This window comes from Pelophylax lessonae, assembly GCF_965119305.1.
Source record: "Pelophylax lessonae genome assembly, chromosome: 12".
Classification (NCBI taxonomy): Eukaryota; Metazoa; Chordata; class Amphibia; order Anura; family Ranidae; genus Pelophylax; species Pelophylax lessonae.
This window is the reverse complement of record NC_138779.1, coordinates 84,356,688-84,374,088: the sequence shown is the minus strand read 5'-3', so window position 1 is coordinate 84,374,088 and position 17,401 is coordinate 84,356,688. Positions and strand designations below refer to the sequence as shown.

The 17,401-nt window shown below is 41.4% G+C and overlaps 1 protein-coding gene across 2 annotated transcripts in view; it reads left to right on the top strand.

The window, feature by feature from the left end:
- LOC309568582 (transmembrane protein 26-like) overlaps positions 1-17,401 on the top strand; it is a 58,697-nt gene that overhangs the window by 9,491 nt on the left and 31,805 nt on the right. The window contains exon 1 of one of the 2 annotated variants that reach the window (XM_082274289.1): positions 8,987-9,102. The exons of the other annotated variant lie outside the window; for it this stretch is intronic. The gene's annotated coding sequence lies outside the window, so the exon portion shown is untranslated. Of the gene's footprint in view, positions 1-8,986; positions 9,103-17,401 lie in introns of those variants that run through there. 2 annotated transcript variants of the gene reach the window in all.

The following is a 17,401-nucleotide window of genomic DNA, read 5'->3' as shown; positions in this document are numbered from 1 at the left end:
CGCATGATGTAGGTTCACAGCAATAGTAAATGTATCTTTATAAATGACATAGGGTCTGGAATTAAAAGTACCATTTTAGTCTTTGCAGATGACACCAAGCTATGCAGTGGAATAACGTCCTTACAGGATGTCTCCAACTTACAAGCTGACCTCAATGCACTATTTCATTGGGCAACTATGTGGCAAATGAGGTTTAATGTTGATAAATGTAAAGTTATGCACTTGGGGGCTAAGAATATGCATGCAGCATACAAACTAGGGGAAGTAAAACTGGGAGAATCCATAGTGGACAAGGATCTGGGTGTCCTGGTAGAACATAAGCTTAATAATTGCATACAATGCAAAGCTGCGGTTTTCAAAGAAAGCACAGTCATTTCTTGTATTAACAGAGGCATGGACTGCAGAGAGAGAGATAATATTTTGCCCCTGTACAAATCATTAGTAAGGCCTTATCTGGAATATGCAGTTTAGTTTTGGGCACCAGTTCTCAAAAAGGATATTGGGGAACTGGAGAAAGTGCAGAGAAGGGCAACCAAACTGATAAGAGGCCTGGTAAATACCTGAAAAAACTAAAATTGTGCCTGTGTCCAAATATATATGAACCTAAGTATATTTATGTATATACCTATGTATATTTTTAACAACCATTATGGGGTTTCCCATGGAGAAAAAAATAAAAAAAAGAGGAGAGGGGAAGAGGACTGGTACTCGTAAAAGGGCACATGACCAACATATTGGGGGGGACATTTAAAAAAAAAAGGGGGCTACAATCCACAACAAACATAGAGCCACCAAATGATGAGTGTGCTAAATGGAAACTAATCAAGGTATTGATAGAAATCTGAGTCAGTGTGGAGGCAAACTACTGACCTTTGTCAAAGACATCACTAAATTTGCAGTACTCCTCTGGCTAGGAGGAGAGTGAAGAGGTGCAAAAGACCTTAACAACTTTCTAAAAACATATCTTACTGCATTGTGGCAATCAGAAGAGAACCTCAGCACAATGCCAATCAAAAGAGGGGTTGTGCCTCTGTAAACAAAAATAACCAATGACCCCCGGTTAATAAGGTAAGGAAATGACTTGAAATTGGATTATCCCATGGTGCAGAGCCCCTATTGCCATGGTCAACGGAGCAGTCTCATGAGTCATATGGCCAGGCTGTAAAGGTCTCCCATCAATAGCTTAGAAACAAAGGCACTATCTATGAACAGGCCGGCAGCCCCAAAATCGATTAGAGCCTGTGTATTCATGGATGACTCAGACCAAGAAAGGGTAACCAGAACTAGAGGCTTAGCCTTCAAGATAAGTGGGGACGCAAAAATGCCACTAAAGGTCTGTCCCCTACAGAACCTCAAGTTTGGGCGTTTCCTGGACAGGTAGGACAAGACTTTAATACGTGACTTGCCTAGCCACAATAAAGGCACAATCTCTCCCTCCTCCCAAAGACCCTCTTCTCTGCAGAGAGACGTGTAAAGCCCAACTGCATGGGTTCTACTTCACTGGTGGACTCGGTAACAGGAGGCATGGGAGGAGAGGGAGGCAAGGGTGGGGATACAAAGCTCAAAGCTAAATGTACAGGAGGCTTCCGCAAGCGCTCCTTAAAGGAAGGTCTAACTCGGAGTCTGGAGTTAATGAGAATGGCAAGCGTGATTGACTTTTCCAGATCCATAGGTATGTCTTGGGCTGTAATTTCATCTTTAATGTTATCTGAGAGGCCATGAGATAAAGCAGCCACAAGGGCCTCATTGTTCCAAGCAACCTCTGCTGCCAGGGTACGGAATTCAATGGCGTAATCGGCAACAGTTCTGGTATTCTGTTTGAGGGACAGGGTCTTTTGGTAGCAGAAGTGGAGCGAGCGGGAATGTTAAATACCCTTTTAAAGGAAGCCACAAACTCAGGGTAACTTAGGACAATGGGTTTTTGCATCTCCCATTGAGTGTATGCCCAGGCCAAGGCTCTATCAGAAAGCAAAGAAATATTGAAGCCTACTTTGCTTCTGTCCGTTTGAAATGCCTGGGGCAGCATCTCAAAGTGTATCCCAACCTGGTTGAGAAACCCTCTGAATTGACCTGGATCACCCCCAAAACTCTGGGGAAGAGGGGTGGAACCAGACATACCTCTTACAGAGGTATTATTCAAGGCAAGTGCCTGCATAGAGACTGGAGCAGCAGCAGGGATGGCCTGCAACACTGGCTGTACCAATAGCCACAGTGGGAGGATCCAACTGAGCAGTACAAATCAGGAGCATCTGTAATGCTATGGCATACTGATCTATGCGGTGGTCCTGGAAAAAATATTACCACTAGGTGGATTGCCTGCATCTTCAGAATTCATGGTCTTCGCCTACTGTCAGGAACCATGAATCAGACTGAGACAGAAAACGCAGTAAAAATCACACCTTTACTGTAATGGTAAACATTGGTAGAGAACAGTAAATGTAGTCAAAACATAAGCCAGGTGTCGGAAGCCAAAAGGGGAAGTCAGGCGGCCCAATGATCAGGAAACCAGGGTAGTCGGAGGCAGAGGAACAGGATCAGGAACCAGAAGGGACGTCAGCCGGGCAAAGTCTTTCACAGGAACACAGCAGAGAAACTCCAGATATGGTGACAATGCGAAGGCAGAAAAGGAATGAACCATGCAGCTTAAATAGCCAGAAGGGGCTGGCTGTAGGCAGGACTGACAAGCAGATAATGAAAGCCAGGTGAGCCACTGAGGAAACAATGAGTGCTGACAATTATCCAACAGTTAAGCAGCCTGAGCACAGAGAAGACAGCTGCTGTGAGTCTAGCCCTAACAATCCCAAAGCAGGACACGCGCCAGCCACCGGATAAGAAACAGGGAGTAAAAACGAAAATAATTATTTTGCCATGCCGGAAAAAGTGAAAACCCCCACAAATATCACTATCAACCACATGAAAAATGCCGAGCACCTGTACACTATGGGGGACAATATGCAGATCAAAAGCCCAAACAGGGGTAAGTCCAAAAAACAAAAAAACAAGACATGAGAAATAAAAAAACGAAAAACAAAAAGACAAGAAATGAGAAAGAAAAAAAAAAGAAGGGGGGAGGAGAAAGTAATTGGGGGGGGGGGGGGGGGTGGGGAAATAAATCTACCACGGAGCCCCAAGGTGGTATAAAACAAGTGCATATATAATATCATTTACATAGCACTAAACCAAATACATAATAAAAAGTTGCCCCACAACTTTAGAGGCTTTAGAGATACCAGGTTAGTTAGAATTTCTCACAAACTATAGTCTCTTATTAAAAAATGAAGTAATCTAAAAAAGGAGCAAAGCTAAATTTATCACTTAGCCCTGGTTTCTTGCAGGCTTTCCAGTTATAAATCCACCTACATTCTCATGGCAAAATGGTTTTATCAAATTCTCCACCTCGCGGATGTGGATGAATACAATACTAAAAAACTGTGCCCCAAGTGTGCCCCATTGTATGCCAACCTGTACCTGGGGGGGAAGGAGCGTTGATTGTTCTCTTCTGATGAGATGGCACTATACCTCCTCCACGTAGAAATGTGGCAAAGGTATATTGATTACATATTTTTTTTGGCCCTATCAGTACATTGCAGGAATTTATTGATAGGTGGAATGTGAATACATTTAATCTGCAATTTATTTTCTCCTTTGACTTCCAACAAATTTTGTTCTTGGATCTGATGATATATAAGGGACCCCACAATCACCTAGCCACAGCACTGTGTTATAAACCTACATCCACTAATGCTATCCTACATGCACATAGCAGGTTCCTACGAATCCTGCAACGGGTCAATGTTGCAGGATTCGTAGGAACTGCACTAAACCTGATGTTTTTGAAAAAGAAGCTCTTAACTTACGACAATGTTTTCTTAAGAGAGGTTATAGTCAAAAAACATTCAAAGCATATAGAAAAAAAAGCCCACGTGACTTACTTTTATTTCAGGGTGACAGCCGAAATTCTCCTAATAAAAACTGATTTATTACCAGATTTAATGCCCAATTTGAACAAATATGCTAGGTATTTAAGAAACACTGGCACATTTTGACTGAGTATGACTTTCTGAAAGAATTTGTTGATGCATATCACCGCAATCAAGCAGTCAAGGATTTGGTGATATTTAGCCACTATACAGCATGGGGAAAGAGAGATCCATGTACCAAACTCCCCCTGGGAACCTTCCCATTTCGGGACTGTGGCTTTTTTGTATATATAGTAGATAGACCTTCTCAAATCTTCTAAAAAAACAGTGGGTGTCGTTTACAGTATTTTACAAAAGTGAGTACACCCCTCACATTTTTTGTAAATATTTTATTATATTTTTTCATGTGATAACACTGAAGAAATGACACTTTGCTACAATGTAAAGTAGTGAGTGCACAGCTTGTATAACAGTGTAAATTTGCTGTCCCCTCAAAATAACTCAACACACAGCCATTAATGTCTAAACCACTGGTAACAAAAGTGAGTACACCCCTAAATGAAAATGTCCAAATTGGGCCAAATTAACCATTTTCCATCCCCAGTGTCATGTGACTTGTTAGTGTTACAAGGTCTCAGGTGGGAATGGGGAGCAGGTGTGTTAAATTTGGTGTTATTACTCTCACTCTCTCATACTGGTCACTGGAAGTTCAACATGGAACCTCATGGCAAAGAACTCTCTAAGGATCTGAAAAAAAGAATTGTTGCTCTACATCACAGGTGTCAAACACAAGGACCGCGGGCTGAATGTGGCCCCCCAGGCCATTTCATGTGGCCCTCGCACCTCTCCGGCAGCTGCAGCACCCCCCTTGTCTCTGCCCCCACATTGTCTCAGTAGTCAGCAGCAGAGAGGACAGAACTCCTTTGCCAGATCCAGCACTTCTCTGTGCAGCTGCAGAAAGGCTCATCTTTGCCTTCCCCCCTTCTCAGCAGTCTGCAGCAGAGAGGAGGGCAGAACTCGTACAGATCCTGCACCTCTCTGTGCAGTCGCAACACCACCTTGTCGCTGCCTCCCCTGGTCTCAGCATTCAGCAGACTCTGGAAGCTGACTCCAGCCCTCCTCTGGTCCTCCTCCAGATCTTGTATTTTCTTCCTCCCAGATCCATCTGAATCTTCTTCCTGGCAGCAGTACAAGATAAGGGGGTGCATTATGATGTAAGGAAGGGTGGGTAACTCTTGACATCTCATGTAAGGGTGTAAGGGGCGTGGGGTGTTCTGGATTTCTAATCTTACAGATATAACCGGCCCTTTGAGGGCAACCATAATGCTGATGTGGCCCGCAATGAAATTGAGTTTGACACCCCTGCTCTACATAAAGATGGCCTAGACTATAAGAGGTTTGCCAAGACCCTGAAACTGAGCTGCAGCACAGTGGCAAAGACCATACAGCGGTTTAACAGGACAGGTTCCACTCTGAACAGGCCTCACCATGGTCGACCAAGGAGGTTGAGTGCATGTGCTCAGCGTCATATCCAGAGGTTGTCTTTGGGAAATAGACCTAAGAATGCTGCCAGATTTTCTGCAGATCTTGAAGGGGTGGGGGGGGGGGGGGTCAGTCTGTCAGTGCTTAGACCTTACACCACACACTGCATCAAATTGGTCTGCATGGCTGTCCTCCCAGAAGAAAGCATCTTCTAAAGATGATAAACAAGAAAGCCTGCAGTTTGCTGAAGACAAGCAGACTAAGGACATGGATTACTGGAACCATGACCTGTGGTCTGATGAGACCAAGATAAACTTACTTGATTCAGATAGTGTCAAGCGTGTGTGGCAAGAACCAGGTGAAGAGTACAAAGACAAGTGTGTCTTGCCTACAGTCAAGCATGGAGTGTCATGGTCTGGGGCTGCATGAATGCTGCCGGAACTGGGGAACTACAGTTCATGGAGGGAACCATAAATGCCAACATGTACTGTGACATACTGAAGCAGAGCATGATCCCCTCCCTTCGGAGACTGGACCACAGGGCAGTATTAGAACATGATAACAGCTCCAAACACACCTCCAAGAAGATCGCTGTCTTGCTAAAGAAGCTGAGGGTAAAGGTGATGGACTGGCCAAGCATGTCTCCAAACCTAAACCCTATTGAGCATCTGTGGGGCATCCCAAAATGGAAGGAGGAGGAGCGCACAGTCTCTAACTTCCACCAGCTCTGTGATGTCATCATGGAGAAGTGGAAGAGGACTCCAGCGGCAACCTGTGAAGCTCTGGTGAACTCCATGCCCAAGAGGGTTAGGGCAGTGCTGGAAAATAATGGTGGCCACACAAAATATTGACACTTTGGGCTCAATTTGGACATTGTCACTTAGGGGTGTACTCACTTTTGTTGCCAGCGGTTTAGACATTAATGGCTGTGTGTTGAGGTTTTTTGAGGGTACAGCACATTTACATTGTGATACAAGCTGTGCACTCACTACTTTACATTGTAGCAAAGTGTAATTTCTTCAGTGTTGTCACATGAAAAGATATAATAAAATATTTACAAAAACATGAGGGGTGTACTCACTTTTGTGAGATACTGTACATCATGAAAATGGGAATGAATACATGATCATGTTAGCTGTACTAAAGGGGGTGTTCTGGTCAGTCCAGTTGCTCGTCACTTTACTCAATGCCATAACTACAAATTTGGAGAAATAAAATGTTTTGCATTAGAACGTATCCATCCAAATTCATGAGAGGGAGAATGTAATAAAATCATTTTTGCATCGAGAATGTAGGTGGATTTACTATTTGAAAGCCTGCAAGTAACCAGGACTAAATGATTACTTTAGCTTTGCTCCTTTTTTGAATACTTAATTTTTTTAAAGAGACTATAGTTTGTGAGTAATTCAAACTAACCTGGTATCTCTAGAGCCTACCTATCTGTGGAAAAACGTTTTATTATGTTGAACTGTCCTTATTCTAGTGCAATGTAAATTTTATTATATATGTACTATATATGTACTTGTTTTACACCATCGTGTGGCTCCCTGGTGGATTCATTTCCCTACCCCCATTTACTTCCTTCACCCCCTTTTTTGTTTTGTTCTTTTTTTTCGTTTCTCATCTTGCTTTTTTTGTTTCGCTTTTTGGACTGACCTTTGATTGGACTTTTGATCTGCATATTGCCCCCCATAGTGTACATATACTCAATATTTATTCTTATGGTTGATAGTGATATTTGTGGTGGTTTTCGGTTTTTCAGCCTTGACAAAATAATTATTTTTGTTTTCACTCCCTGTTTCCTTCCAGCGGCTGGAGGGTGTCCTGCTTTGGGTCATTCGGATTCCCGCTGTCTTCTGGTATGGCCGTGATCAGGGAACTATGTTAAATCACTAGGGGGGGGGGAACATCTGGATGGGAGCCAGACTCAGCTAAGTGCTGGCGACTTCCCTGCTGAATGTGGGGGACGAAAGGCAGAGTTGAAGCCGCCTACTAAATATATAGACGGCCCCACGCCACTCTCACATGCCGTCGCTATTCTTTTTCTATCTGTTTGGCATGAGTACATTGGAGTGGAAGGCTGTGATGGACATACTAGTAGACTAGGTAAGCTGCCTTTTGGAACCTGTTCTGTTGAATTTGGGAACTTTGGTGGTATATGGATTTCCGCTTTTCTCCCCTGTTTCATAAGTGGGAACTGTTGTTTGTGTGCATTTACTAAGCTTGTGCTTAGTCACTCTTTTTACATTTTGGTATTCTTCCTTTTTATGCTTAGTTGGCAGACTGTATAACTGGTTAAAACATAGTGTTGCAGCACTGCTCTTACTAATATGCTAACTAGTGCAAATAATAACAATGTACAACATAATATAGTGATATACTAAAACGTGCAAAGTAGGCTGAATTTGTGCAAAATATATGAAGTACGTATGAATAAAGAATTTATTTTGTAAAGAAACTTACTTACAAACACAGAAAATCTCTGGGCAGATAGAGCATAGCTCGGTGGTACGCGGCTCCCGCGGGGTGCGCCTCACCGACCGGAAGTGACGTCAAGGTACGCTCAGCCAATCGCTAGACGCGTTTCGCCATCCAATCACGGCGTCCTCTGACACCGAGCCGTGCTCTATCTGCCCAGAGTTTTTCTGTGTTTGTAAGTAAGTTTCTTTAAGAATAAATTCTTTATTCATACGTACTTCACCATGGATGGCTCTTTATTATCCCTATGAGGTAATTTACAATAGAAGAAGTACCAGTTCCAAGGATCTCTCCCACAGAAGTGTGTATCCCAAGCTGTGACCGGAAAAGACTGTGACTCCACTACAGGATTTATACTGAATGCCTGCATACCTTACGCTTTGTGGTAAGTAGATAACCACAGGGGGAGCACCCCGTACGGGTATTAGTGAAGCACAGAAGCACTTTTTTCTGCACTGGATGGACACTTTAATGATTATATGGACAATTCTTTTTAGTATTTAATTATTTATGGAATCATCTGAATAGACTGCTATTCGGATTGTCATATTTGCACATTGGTATATTTTGCACAAATTCAGCCTTCTTTGCACGGTTTAGTATATCACTATATTATGTTGTACATTGTTATTATTTGCACTAGTTAGCATATTAGTAAGAGCAGCGCTGCAACACTATGTTTTAACCACTTTTAAAGGCACCAGCACTTTAATTTGCAGCAAGCAGCCACTTATCACACATTTAATCTAATTACCATAAGCGCAAGGTTTTACCTTCATACAGACTGTATAACTGGTTTGCTACCATGGAACCCTGCTGCTGGGGGGGGGGGGGGGTCTTTTTGCTCCTGTTCTGGCCCCCCCCCTTTCTTACATCTTTTTAGTTGGGGTTTTATCAGCCTATTCCCTCTGTTCTAAAATAAGGCTGTTTGGTAAGTAAATTTTACAAGGTCTTTGGCAAATAATTTTATGTGCCTTATGTACTTTCCCTACTTTTTAGGCTCTATTTGTGCACCATTGATTTTGGGTTCTTCTTCCTCTTTCTTATCTCCACTTAGGTTCTATTTTGGCAAGTGTTAGTACTGGTTTGGATTTCCAGATATAGATATTATATTCCACCTCTGTGATGTGCCTCAGATTTCTATCACTACCTTGATGAGTTTCCATTGAGCACGCTTGTCATTTGGCAGCTTGTTGGCTCCCCTCTATTACTGATTTTGGGGGTGAATATTTAATGTGGGTTGTTGCTCCTTTTTTTCTTGCCAAATGTCCCCCCAATATGTTGATCATGTGCCCTTCTACAAGTACCAGTCCTCTTCCCCCCCCTTTTTTTTTTCTTTCTCCCTGGGAAACCCCATGATTGTTGTTAAAAATATATATTACTTTTTCTCTTGACATATTTAAATATGTGTAATATGTTTGTTATAACAATTGTCTCCATTGGTAGAATAATATATTGTATGTATTATCCACTAGTTGGATCATCATAAAGATTGAAAAATGAGTGGATCCTGAGGAAGATCTTATTGGGTGAATTGTGATAATTAAATTATCCTTCGTTCCTACTTGACACATTTATGCCCAGATTATGTGCCTACCGCTTTGATTATATGTTTTGAATGAAAATCTGCTTTTATTATGTATCAATAAAAAACTGCTATTTTATTAATATTTTGTATTTATGGGTATATTGTTAGGCACTAAAAATCCCTCTTTTCACATAATCTCCTTGTTGGAGAGATATAGGGACACTTTTTCTCTAATTTTGGTGACTGGGGATTAGGGATGATCGAACGGTTCGGGTCGACCATCGGTTCGACCCGGACATTGACTGTTCGAGGTTCAGCCGAATTTAGAACTTTTTGCTGAAAAAGTTCGGAATTCGGCAACCAGAACCGACCAAAATGCAATGAGCCAGGAAATGGGCTTTAAAAGCCTGTGATTGGACCAGAACCATTAGTAAAAGCCAATTGAGGGGGCAGGAGAATGCTAGGAATGTGATTGGAGTGACTAGGGGGTCCCTAGGCCAATCATTAGTGAATACGCCCCCCAGTATATAAGATAGCCCCCGCCAAATTCCTAGCATTGTAATACAGGGAAATGGAAGAGAGTGGAAGCAGTTCTGTTAATTTTACTTTAAAAGTGTCATTTAGCATTTATTAGTGTGAGGAAAGGGATATCTAGTGCAGTTAGGGTGCTCTTTTACACTTTAGTTCGATGCAAAAATTTAGTTTCTGTAGGGAAAGGGTTAAGTGCCAGGGTGACCGTAGTGTAGTGTAGGGTGAACTGACACTGACTGCTATGGCAGGGTGACCAAACCCTTCCATATCAGGGTGACCACTATAGAGAAAAGATAGTTTCTCTTAAGTCACATTCGGTGCACTAATATGGCTTCTCGCCGGTCAGCCTGCTTTTTGGCTGCAGGCGTTTATAGGGATTTTTTGAGGACATGACATCTAAACTTGTGTATTGGGGTATATATATACACACACATGTCTGTATATATACACCTGCACATATATAGGTGTGAAAGGAGCAGAAAACACTACTTGCGCTAATGAAATAATTAACACCAATATAGTTACGCTCCTATCACACCTATATATGTGTATGTGTAAAATACATATAAGTGTGTGTGTATATATATATACCCCTCTACAGAACCCAAAAAAATGCCCAAAAAAAACGCTAGCGTCAAAAAACAAACCGCCCAGGTGTGTGTTGTTGCAGGCATTTTTTGGGGGGTTTTGGAGGCAGGCAAAACATCTGAACTTGTGTATAGTGGTATATATACACACATACTTATATGTATTTTACACTTACACATATATAGGTGTTCTAGGAGCGGAGCCATATTAGTGTTAATTATTTCATTAGCGCAAGCATATATTTCTGCTACTATAACACCTATATATGTCTAGGTGTATATATACATATAAGTATGTGTGTATATATACCCATATACACAAGTTCAGATGTTTTGCCTGCTTCCAAAGACGCCCAAAAAAATGCCCAAAAAAATGCTAGCGCCAAAAAAAAAACGCCCAGGTGTGTTGTTGCAGGCATTTTTTGGGGGTTTTTGGAGGCAGGCAAAACATCTGAACTTGTGTATAGTGGTATATATGCACACACACTTATATGTATTTTACACATACACATATATAGGTGTTATAGGAGCGGAGCCATATTAGTGTTAATTATTTCATTAGCGCAAGCATATATTTCTGCTACTATCACACCTATATATGTCTAGGTGTATATATACATATAAGTATGTGTGTATATATACCCCTATACACAAGTTCAGATGTTTTGCCTGCCTCAAAAGACCCCAAAAAATGCCCAAAAAAAACGCCTGCTACTAAACCGGCAAGGTGTGAAAATAGCGAAGCCATATCCCTGTTCTATAAGTGACATAATACAAACAATCTTTTTTTTATGGTTCTGGACATGCTACAGAGCTGAAACTTCAGGTACACTTTTTAGACCCCCCCCCCCCCCCCCAGATACTAAATCCAAAGAAATTTTTTTTTTTTTTTTAATAATTGGCTCTCTATCAAAAATGACAATTTTTAAGAACTTTTTTTGTGTGATTAATAGTCCCTGGGGTATGACCCAGAACCCTATGCACTTTTTAGGGGCATTTATTGGGTTTTAGGGCTTCAAAATGGTGTTTTTTGATTACCGAAGTTCGGGTCCCATTGATTTCAATGGGGTTCTGAAATCGGGGCCGAACTTTTGGGAAGTTCGGATGTTCTGGCCGAACCGAACTTTTGAAAAGTTTGATCATCCCTACTGGGGATCTTGCCTGCTTTTTCTAACTAGCTTCCCCACCCAGTACCCCTTACTTAGGCAATCTGTTTATGCTTATGTCACATTTTCCTTCTAGTGGATAAATCATTCATGAATGTCAGCGCACCACATTTCCATGCATTTCTTTACTTAAGACTTATCATAGATAGGCAAATATCTACCTGAATGATTATGAAGAGATATCTTCCCATCCTTGCGAAAATCCTCTAAGTGTTGGTACTTGCCATGATCCTAAATATGATATTTCAATTGTCTCTATAGATAGGTGAAGAATAAGGACTCCCTCGCAGGGAAACCTGCCATGCTTGTTATTGCCTTTCATCATATCATGAATGGCCCTATTTGTATGCAGTGCTTAAAATAAGGACTAATGGATGCTTTCATTGAGTTGTTTCAAATCAATCTAATTTCCAGAACAGTCTTTGTGATAGACCTGCTGTTCTCAGCCAGGGTTATGTAGAACCCTAAGGTTTCTCCAGATGTTTCTGTGGGTTCCTTGAGCTGTGACTTATTGACATCTCATCTGATGATGCCTGCATAGTTCTGGGGTTAATGCCACTTGGCAGAGCCAGCTGCATAAACCTATTGGTCTTTATAGATCTTTGTAAGGGGGGCATTCTGATCACCACTGTAAGGGGTACATTCTTTCCACTTTCATCTCAAGGGACATTTTTTTCTAACTGACCATCAATTAATTGTTTTTTTTTTTGGGGGGTTCCTGGAGACCTGAAAACTATTTTAAGAGTTCCTCTGGAATAACAAGGTTGAGAAAGGTTGTGCTGGACAAATGAATAATCAGTGGAAACACATGTTAAAAAAGTAAACTCCTTTTCTTTTACGATGTATTATTTACACTGCAATTGTTGGAAATAAATTAGGATAAACACACTATACAGCCACAGTTTTGCAGACACTAATTAATTACACAGATGAATAATTAGGCACAAAGCCATACAATATCCAGCAACTGACCTTTCCAATAGAACAGACTGTACTGTTCACAGTGGCTAGCCATGTTTTGCACCATCATAACATGCCACTTTCCAATAAATCAGTTCAAAATATTTCGTGTCTGCTAGATCTGCTCCAGTAGATTAGAATGAAAGAATGAGGCCTCACTCCAAACCGAACACCTGTTGTATGAAGTGGAATGCAGGCTGAGAGCCAGGCACAGTTGACCAACATCACTGCCAACTTCACTAATACCTTTTTTGCTGAGTACAAACAGCCCTAACAATGACCCAACAATCGGTGGAAAGAATTGCCAGAAGTCTAGAGGCTGTTAAAGTCACAAAAGGAGATCCAACCAAATACCAACATGGAACTATGGTAAAATAAAAATGTACATAAATGCTGAAGTCTGTCACTGGTACTAAAACAGCAGTTTTTGTTTTTCTGAATCAGCCTTGTCATAGATTTATGACCTCTTAAACCTGTCCGTAGATCCAATATTTTCCACTTCCTTTACCAGAGTAACAGTGCTGTTTGTTCTGCTGTGAAATCACATAATATTGTTGTCTCCTTGTGGGCAGGCTATTCTTAAGCTGGGCATAGACAGTTAGTATTTTTTCGTTCAGCAAAAACTAAGAGATTCCTTCATCCACACAGGTGAGGTGGATGGAGGAATTCCCTTGTCAGGACATTGTATTCTGATATCCGCTGTTGTTACTCAGAGAAGCAGCAAAACAAATATATTTTAGATCCATATTCATCAGAAGAGAACACTATGTTTGGGGACCTGGCATGACCCCTTTATCAAAGGATTGTGAAGATCTCCCCCATCACCTTCCAGGTAGAAACCTGAAAGAAGTTTTTTTTTTGCAAATATATATTATATCAGGGCTCAAAATTTCAAGTCCTGAGCAACTAGCCAGGCCTTAAGAGTTACTTGCCACCTGTTTCCCCACCCAAACCCTACCCTGCTCCGCCCCTAAACACGCCCTCGTAAAATATTTCATAAAATTACACTGTTAAATGTTTTTAACAGTGTAATAGAGAGATAGAGATGGGGTGACAGGGAGAGAGAGAGAGAGGGGGTAAAACGGAGAGAGAGAAGGAAGGGGTGACATAGAGAGAAAGACAGGGGGTGACAGGGAGAGTGAGAGGGGGTGACAGGGAGAGTGAGAGGGGGTGACAGGGACAGAGGGGAAGATGAAAGGGACAGAGTGGGGAAGATGACAGGGACAGAGGGGGGGTGACAGGGACAGAGGGGGGTGATGACAGGGACAGAGGGGGGAGAGGACAGGGACAGAGGGGGGGGTGACAGGGACAGAGGGGGGGTGGAGGGGGGTGACAGGGACAAAGGGAAAGATGACAGGGACAGAGGGGGGAAGATGACAAGGACAGAGGGGGGGGGAAGATGACAGGGACAGAGGGGGGGTGACAGAGAGAGACAGGAGGTGACAGGGACAGGGGGATGACAGGGACAGGGGGGGTGACATGGACAAGGGGGTGACAGGGACAGAGGTTGGGTGGTGACAGGGACGTGGGGATGACAGGGAAAGAGGGGGGGAGGTGGAGGGGGTTGACAGGGACAGAGAGGGGAAGATGACAGGGACAGAGGAGGGTGACAAGGACAGAGGGGGGTGGTGACAGGGACAGGGGGGAGGTGGAGGGGGTGACAGGGACAGAGGGGGGAGGTGACCGGGACAGAGGGGGGTGACAGGGACAGAGGGGGGGAGATGACAGGGACAAAGGGGGGTGATCCAATGTTTTCCACTTCCTTTACCAGAGTAACAGTGCTGTTTGTTCTGCTGTGAAATCACATAATATTGTTGTCTCCTTGTGGACAGGATATTCTTAAGCTGGGCATAGACGGTTAGTATTTTTTCGTTCAGCAAAAACTAAGAGATTCTTTCATCCACGCAGGTGAGGTGGATGGAGGAATTCCCTTGTCAGGACATTGTATTCTGATATCCGCTGTTATTACTCAGAGAAGCAGCAGATCAAATATATTTTAGATCCATATTCATCAGAAGAGAACACTATGTTTGGGGACCTGGCATGACCCCTTTATCAAAGGATTGTGAAGATCTCCCCCATCACCTTCCAGGTAGAAACCTGAAAGAAGTTTTTTTTTCAAATATATATTTCAATTACATACATATAAAGTATCAAAAAGCGTTTTATAGGGGAACATTAAAAAAAAAGTTTTAACCCTTTCTATTCAATCCAAACAACACAAATATTTTAACTTGAGTTTAACTTCAGTTCTTCTGATTAAACCCAAAATAAAATATTGTGTTTTTGTGTTATGCATCTTTGCTAGGGTATCATTGATATTAACTTTCCAAATGCATTCAATTCTAGATCAAATGCACTTCGTTTTTGAAGAATCAAAGGTATGTTATCAGTGTAGTGAGGAATTGTGGGGTGTCCAGTCTCCCATACCATTATCAAATATGTGATATTCCAGGAAAATGCAGACAGAGGAGCTCATTTTGGTTTGGAAGATCATTTTTGAGTTCTGAATTCCAGGTTCAGAATTCTGATTTTAAAATTCTGGGTTCCAAATTCCAATTTCCAAATTCTGAGTTCTGAATCCCAAATTCTGAAGATTCCAAGTTCCAAATTCTGAAATTCTATATGAAGTTTCAAACTTTGAGTTCTAAATTTCAAATTTTGAGCACCAAATTTCAAATTTCCAAAATCCAAATTCTGAATCCCAAAATCCGAGTTCTAAATTCCAAGTTCCAAATTCTGAGTTCCAAACTCCAAGTCCTCAGAGTTTTGCATCCCATGTTCTGAATTGCAACTTCTAAATTCCATATTTTGAGTTTTGAATTCCAAATCCTGAGTTCCAAATTCTGAATTCTAAAATTGGAGTTCTGAATTTTAGTTCTGAATTCTGAATTACAAATTCCATACTCCAAATTCCGAATCCAAGCCCTGAATTCTGAGTTACAAATTCTAAGTTCTGAATTCTAAATTCAAATTTCTGAATTCAAAAGCCTGCGTTCCAAATTTCAAATTACGAGTTTTGTATTTTGAGTCCCAAATTCCAAGTTCCAAATTCAGAATACCAAATTTTGAGTTCTGAATTCAAATTCCAAAATCTGAGTTCTGAATTCCAAATTCCAGATGTCAAATTCAAGCTCCAAATTCTTAAAAATATTAAAGAGGAACTTCACTCTTATCTTAAAGTGGAACTTTCTCAATTAACATTGATGTTTTTAATCTTTTTGCTGCCAGCTTTCATTAAATAGATAGGAAAATATATCATATTTACTTGTTTTAATTATATATATATATATATATATATATATATATATATATATACAGTGGGGATCGAAGGTTTGGGCACCCCAGGTAAAAATTTGTATTAATGTGCATAAAGAAGCCAAGGAAAGATGGAAACATCTCCAAAAGGCATCAAATTACAGATTAGACATTCTCATAATATGTCAACAAAAGTTAGATTTTATTTCCATCATTTACACTTTCAAAAATAACAGAAAACAAAAAAATGGTATCTGCAAAAGTTTGGGCACCCTGCAGAGTTTATATCTTGTACTGCCCCCTTTGGCAAGTATCACAGCTTGTAAACGCTTTTTGTAGCCAGCCAAGAGTCTTTCAATTAGTGTTTGAGGAATCTTTGCCCATTCTTCCTTACAAAAGTCTTCCAGTTCTTTGAGATTTCTGGGCTGTCTGTCACGCACTGCTCTTTTAAGGTCTATCCATAGATTTTCAATTATGTTGAGGTCAGGAGATTGTGAAGGCCATGGCAAAACCTTCAGTTTACACCTCTTGATGTAATCCCCCGTGGATTTCGAGGTGTGTTTAGGATCATTATGCATTTATAGAAGCCATCCTCTCTTTAACTTCAGCTTTTTCATGGATGGCATCAAGTTACCATCCAAAATTTGCTGAAATTTTATTGAATCCATTTTTCCTTCTACTCGTGAGATGTTCCCTGTGCCACTGGCTGCAATACAACCCCAAAGCATGATTGATCCACCCCCATGCTTAACAGTTGGACAGAGGTTCTTTTCATTAAATTCTGTGCCCCTTCTTCTCCAAACATACCTTTGCTCATTCTGGCCAAAAAGTTCAATTTTAACCTCATCGGTCCACAGAACTTGTTTCCAAAATGCATCAGGCTTGTCTATATGTTCCTTTGCAAAGTTCAAACGCTGATTTTTTTGGTGAGGACGTAGAAGAGGTTTTCTTCTGATGACTCTTCCATGAAGACCATATTTGTACAAGTATCTCTTTATAGTGGAATAGTGTACCACATCTCCAGTGTCTGCCAGATCTTTCTGGAGGGATCGTGCAGTCAAACGTGGCTTTTGAATTGTTTTTCTCACAATCCTGCGAGCTGTTCTGTCTGATATTTTTCTTGGTCTTCCAGATCTTGCTTTAACTTCCACTGTTCCTGATGACTGCCATTTCTTAATTACATTCCGAACAGAGATATTGACATCTGAAAACGCTTTGCTATCTTCTTATAGCCTTCTCCAGCTATGTGAGCGTCAACTATTTTTAGTTTCAATTTTCTAGACAACTGTTTAGAAGATCCCATGGTGCTGATTGTTGGGGCAAGGTCAGATGAGTCTGGGCATTTAAAACCTTTGAGATTGACATCACCTGGTCTTCCCAGACGATGATTGAGAACAATCCATGACACTGGCAGGTCTCAGCCTTGCATAGGGGGCAGTGCATGCTATAAATTCTGCAGGGTGCCCAAACCTTTGCAGACGCCATTTTTTT